Raw genomic sequence first — 6450 nt, 5'->3', positions numbered from 1 at the left:
GTATACAACACTGCACAATATTTTCAGTGGTTGTATGGGATCACAAGCTGAATGAATGGCGAAAACCACACTGCCATGCCTAATGCACTTTAAATACGTGTTGATTTTCTTTCATCGGCCGTCTTAAGTCTCCCGAGAGACCCGAAAGTACCTGATGAAAACGGTTGCAGACGTTTTGGAAATCTTTGTGACATTTAATAAGCGTTTACAAAAGAAATATTTATCATGAACTGATTGAATGATAACGAAAAAAGCCACAAAAAGTCTCTTTTGTATCATTAGGGGAAAAAAATCACAATGGTGTGGGTGTGTCAGATTGCATACGGATTGACACTGGTGTCGTCCTAGCAATGTCAACAACTTCTCAACAGTGCCAGTGCTGGAAAAGCACGTAGCGAAGACACGGCCAAGCGTAAAGTATACTTGGCTGTACTTTTGTTTATACCCCAGTCATGAACAGTGGTGTATTGATGTAGGCTATTTTCTGCATATTTATAGCTGCACAATGATCACAAAAGTCCCAAAACAACACAAAATCGTGATACACTGACTTATTAATCCCACAGGGTTGCGGTTTTTGATGGTGAAGATCTTAAAGATCAGATAAAAATTCTTTCAGAGTGATATTTTATATAAAAATGGGGGGAAAACATTGTCAGAAACTGTAGCCTTGCTTTTTAAATGTGCCTAATTAATGAGTACGATACAAATTTGTTAAATAATTAGTTTGTTTCACAGCACTCTTCCATATTGCATTCCTTTCACCGTTAAAAAAAACAAAAAAAAACAGACTACTCACCATTACCAAACATAAATTATTACACAAAAGCAATGTACTATATAAAAGGCTAGGAATTCTAACCAGATGCAGATGTTTCGCTCAGACCCAGGCACAAAGAGTCTGAGTGAGCAGGAAAGAAGTCAGTTCTGTGTGTGATTGTGGTGTAAAAGAAAGAGCTGATGCAAGATGAGTCATTCTGATTGGTTCGTTGGTAGACCAGATTGCGACCAAATATCTCGTCCAAATCAAACTGGTCAAAAGGAAACAAACAAACAAACAAACATTGTCCATTCTTTTGCAGTTATAGCTGTAGCTAACTATAAGAAAGTAATTATGAATACAAGTTGACAGGAGCTTTATACATCTCCTGTTTTAGTATCATTTTCCCTTGTTTTTCTATTGTATGTCGCAGATTCTTTCATTCATCTTCAGAATACTGCATAAATTTAGCCATCATTAGACTAAAATGGCTGATCTGTGAGAGCTGTTACAGCTGATGATGGTCTAGATATGACCATGTCCTCCTGATTTATTGAAGCAATTAATTGGGCTCCTGGGTAAGGAGCGGTACCCAGGATAAGATTCACCCGGAGTTCCTGAAGGCTCTTGATGTTGCTGGGATGTCGCACATCTTTTCAACATTGCGTGGAGGTCAGGGGCAGTACTTCTGGATTGGCAGACTGGAGTGGTGGTCCCTATCTTTAAGATTGGGGACTAGGGGATGTGTTGCAACTTTAGGGGGGTACTGGAGAGGAGGTCTAGAGTTTAGTCGAACCCTTGATTCAGGAGGAGTAATGCAGATTCTGTCCTCTCCGTTGAACAATGGACCAGGTCTTTACCCTTAAAAGTATCATGGAGGGCTTATGGGAGTTTGCCTAACCAGTTCTTTATAGTACGATTTCTTAAGTCGCCCCCTGCTGTTGTTGCTGCTGCTGTTGTTGTTGTTTATTCTGACCGTTTCAGTAATCTGTAATTTGCGTTTTACGACTGAAACGCCAACTTAATGTTTCTGTTTAATAACATTGTTGTTATAATAATCTGAGCCTCCGTCTACCCGTGTCACTGTATCCCAGAATGCTAAACGCTCATGATGATCGCTCGTGCACTCAGTATGTTACTGTCGTGGTCTGGTCAATAATATCGCTGCATTCAATTTACCTGGGAAGTGGGAATTGGGAAGTGGGAATTAGGAAGTGGGAACTGGGAAGTAGGAATTGGGAACTGGGAATTGGGAAGTGGGAATTGGGAACTTGGAACTAGGAAGTGGGAACTGGGAAGTGGGAACATCTGTTTATGGTGATGTCATTTTCAAGGTTCAAGTAAAGAAGTGCTAGGGGGCTGTGTCTGAAATTGCGTACTACCCAGTGGTACTACACAGTAGGTGAAAAGCAGTACACTAGAGGGGTAGTATGTCCGAATTCTTGGTAGGCGAGAAATACTGGCGTAATGCTTCAGGTGAGATTTTGCAGTGTGCAACCGACTGCATGACCCACTGTTTATTTATTGTATTATTATTATTATTATTATTATTATTATTATTATTTTTATTTAAGCGCCCTAATACCAGCTGGCTTTCACTTTTTACTAATCAGCCAAACAATATTTTAGTAAATGTTCCCTGAACTTCTTCATAACCCGACACTTTAATACACCTTTTAAAACATTCATGTCACTGGCAATGTGTGGCTGTGATGTAACATAAATAAATAAATAAGATTATTACACACTATCTATGAAAATGGCTTTATATCTGCCACCTAAAAACAACAAAAATCCCATAATGCAACAGGACTGGTGGGGACGAGCTCAGAAAAAGACATCGTGGAAGACTTCATACTTAAATTTCTCCCGTTTAGTGATGGACGAGACACCGGCCAGGGATTTACTGTTCTCTGTGATTTCTCAATTTCCTGACAATATGAATCCGATAAAAGAAAAGAGCAATTTAACTTCCGGTAGCAGGGATGCCTTGTTCTAACATCAGACAAAATAATGTCAATGGTCTGTTAAGGGTGAGGGTGAATTTTCTGCAGAAGTCAGATAAGGTATTAAACAGTCTGACATCAGCCACAGGTCTATTCGTGAATTTGAGAAAAATCTGATCTAAACCAGGTGTACAGATGTGTCCTTTAAGAATGCGCGTTTTTTCACGCGGTATCACGCGATTCGTCATGTGTGATCACGTGGTATACTGCAGGCACGGCTCTAAGAATTTGAATTAATTTACATTTATATTTACATTATTCTTTTAGCAGACGCTTTTATCCAAAGCGACTTACAAATGAGGAAATACAAGCAAAAGTGATACATCAAATTCATTTGTTGTGCTTCACACAATAACCAGCAGGTGGCGCATGGAACAACATACTGTAGCTGAACACAGTACAATGAAAATGGAATGTGTGGTCGAATGGTCCACATAAAAATATTACGTTTCTCAACAAAACTTATGATAAACCTAATTTAAACAAGTTTCTAATTACAAGATTATGTAAAATATAAAGTGAGCGTGATCGAGTCTCGTACTACAGGTACAGTAACTATAGTATTTAAGTTAAGGAGGTTTTATATGTGTGTTAGTGCAGCGGTAACATGCAGGTTTACTATACCAGTGACCATCTGAGACCCACCGGCGTGGCCTCCGTCTACCCGTGTCACTGTATCCCAGAATGCTAAACGCTCATGATGATCGTGCGTGCACTCGGTAGGTTACTGTCGTGGTCTGGTCAATAATATTGCTGCACTCAACTTACCTGGGAAGTGGGAACTGGGAAGTGGGAAGTGGGAACTGGGAAGTGGAAACTGGGAATTGGGAAGTGGAAACTGGGAACTGGAAAGTGGGAACTGGGAACTGGAAAGTGGGAACTGGGAAGTGGGAACGTCTGGTTTATGTTGATGTCATTTTCGAGGTTCAGTTAAGAAGTGTTAGGGGGCTGTGTCTGAAATTGCGTACTACCCAGTGGTACTACACAGTAGGTGAAAAGCAGTACACTAGAGGGGTAGTATGTCTGAATTCTCAGTAGGCGAGAAATACTGGCGTACTGCTTCAGGTGAGATTTTGCAGTGTGCAACCGATTCCATGACCCACTGTTTATTTATTTTCCATCCATCCATCTTCTATACCGCTTATCATTTTCAGGGTCATGGGGGAACCTGGAGCCTATCCCAGGGAGCGTCAACACAATTCCTGTATGAAGAAATTAATTGGCTGCAGTATTCAGGTGTGATTTTTGCCCATTCTTCTAAACATATTGTCTTTAAATCTTGCCTTTTCTTTAGTAATGGAGTCTTGTGGGATGAGCGTGAGCAGTGGAGTGCATTGCCTATTGTTTTCTCTGTGACGATGGCACCTGCTGCCTCCAAGTGTTTCTGGAGCTCTTTCCGAGTGGTGCTTGGCTCTTGGGCTACTCTTCTGACTATTCTTCTGACTTCCTGGTCAGAAATCTTGCGAGAAGCTCCTCTGCGTGGCCAGTTGATGACTGTGTGATGTTGCTTCCACTTGTGGATAATGGCCCCAATGGTGCTTACTGGAGGATTCAGAAGTTTTTAAATACATCTGTATCCGATTCCATCAGTATGTTTCACAACAATAAGGTTGTGAAGGTCTTGGGAGAGCTCTTTGCTTTTACCCATCATGAGATGTTTCTTATGTGACACCTTGGTAATGAAAAGCCTTTTTATAGACCATCAATTTTCTAACCCAGCTGATATTAATTTGCACAGATAGGGGGTATAATTACTTACGGATTTCAGCTGGTTCCTTGCCTTACCTTGCCTAGGAGAACTGCTTTTTCATAGTATGTTCAATACTTTTTTCCAGTGTCATTCCTCTTTATTACACATAACTTTAATTAAGCACTTTAACGTTGTGAATTCTTTATAGTTACTTTCAAAAGTGTTCAGCTGTTATTATACAGGTATAGTTACTTTCAAAAGTGTCCAGAGTTCCTTCTCTGATATTACATGACAATTATGAGAAAGTTTCTTATTATTGTGAGATGTTAAGTCATGATTGTGTGAAAGTTACTCATTATTGAGATGTTAAGTCATTATTCTGAGAATGTTTCTCATTATTATGAGATGTTAAGTCATGATTGTGTGAAAGTTTCTCATTACTGAGATGTTAAGTCATGGTTGTGAGAATGTTTCTCATTATTATGAGATGTTAAGTGTCACGTCTCGAGACGTAACGAAGATAGGACGGATGCAAATGCAGTTTAACTCTTTATTTAGTGTGAGACACAGGCAAGTAAATCCAAATCGTGATCCGAAACGTAATCCACAAAAATGCAAAGGTCAGGCGATCGGCAAACAGGTATACACGGGGCAAAGCATGAATCAAGGTCGCGGTCACGGAATACAGGGTCGATATACAAAACAAGACACATAAACTATAACGAGGAACTGGGAGCGGAGAAACCATCGTGGACTAAATGCACTAATCTAAACATGGAACATGACAAGGACAATAACTAAGACTATGACTGTGGTAAACTATCATATGGAATCTAAACTAATCTAATCTACTATATCTAACGTAAGTATCTTATCTAATATTCCGTGCCGTGTGCTGGGAGGCGCGTGGTATATATACAAGCACAATCAGCATGTTGATTGCTGACGGCTGACAGCAATCTAGACACACGCTTCAACAGTCAATGACAGAACAGGGAGGAGACATGACAGAAACATAACAAAAGCATGTGTCCAATGTACACAATGTCACGATTGTCAACATATGAAAAGCAGGTGCTCGCGCACCTTGCTCGTGCACGCACGCCCACATGCTCTCCAGCGCACTGCTTAAAGGGTAAACCGTGACATTAAGTCATTATTGTGAGAATGTTTCTCATTATTATGAGATGTTAAGTCATTATAGTAAGATGTTAAGTCATTATTGTGAGAAAGTTTCTCATTATTGAGATGTTAAGTCATTATTGTGAGAATGTTTCTGATTATTGTGACATAAAGAATTTTTTTTTTTTTTACTCTGGTGGAAACGGGCTTCCATACTTTATGGTATTTTTTTTATGGAGAAACATTTAATTGAATTACATTGAAGGCATCTTTGCTAGACAGCATTTCTTGGCATGTGCCTAAGACTTTTACACAATACTCTAGCTATATACAGAGCCCTCCACTAATATTGGCACCCTTGCTAAATATGAGCAAAGAAGGCTGTGAAAAACATTAATTCAACTTCATAAACCCAGTAGCTTATTTGGATTTGGAGCATTTGTTTCCAGTCTCCTTCACCGGAGCAGTGTTTAGCAGTGATGAGCAGTGATGAGCAGTGATGAGCAGTGATGAGCAGTGTTGAAGAGTGTTGAGCAGTGTTGAGCGTGATGAGCAGTGATGAGCAGTGTTGAGTGTGATGAGCAGTGATGAGCAGTGTTGAAGAGTGATGAGCAGTGATGAGCAGTGTTGAAGAGTGATGAGCAGTGATGAGCAGTGCTGAAGAGTGTTGAGCAGTGTTGAAGAGTGTTGAGCAGTGTTGAAGAGTGTTGAGCAGTGTTGAGCAGTGTTGAAGAGTGATGAGCAGTGATGAGCAGTGTTGAAGAGTGTTGAGCAGTGTTGAAGAGTGATGAGCAGTGTTGAGCAGTGTTGAAGAGTGATGAGCAGTGATGAGCAGTGTTTAGCAGTGATGAGCAGTGATGAGCAGTGTTGAA

This window comes from Ictalurus furcatus, chromosome 10 (assembly GCF_023375685.1).
Source record: "Ictalurus furcatus strain D&B chromosome 10, Billie_1.0, whole genome shotgun sequence".
Taxonomy (NCBI): Eukaryota; Metazoa; Chordata; class Actinopteri; order Siluriformes; family Ictaluridae; genus Ictalurus; species Ictalurus furcatus.
Note: the sequence above shows the minus strand (reverse complement) of the source record.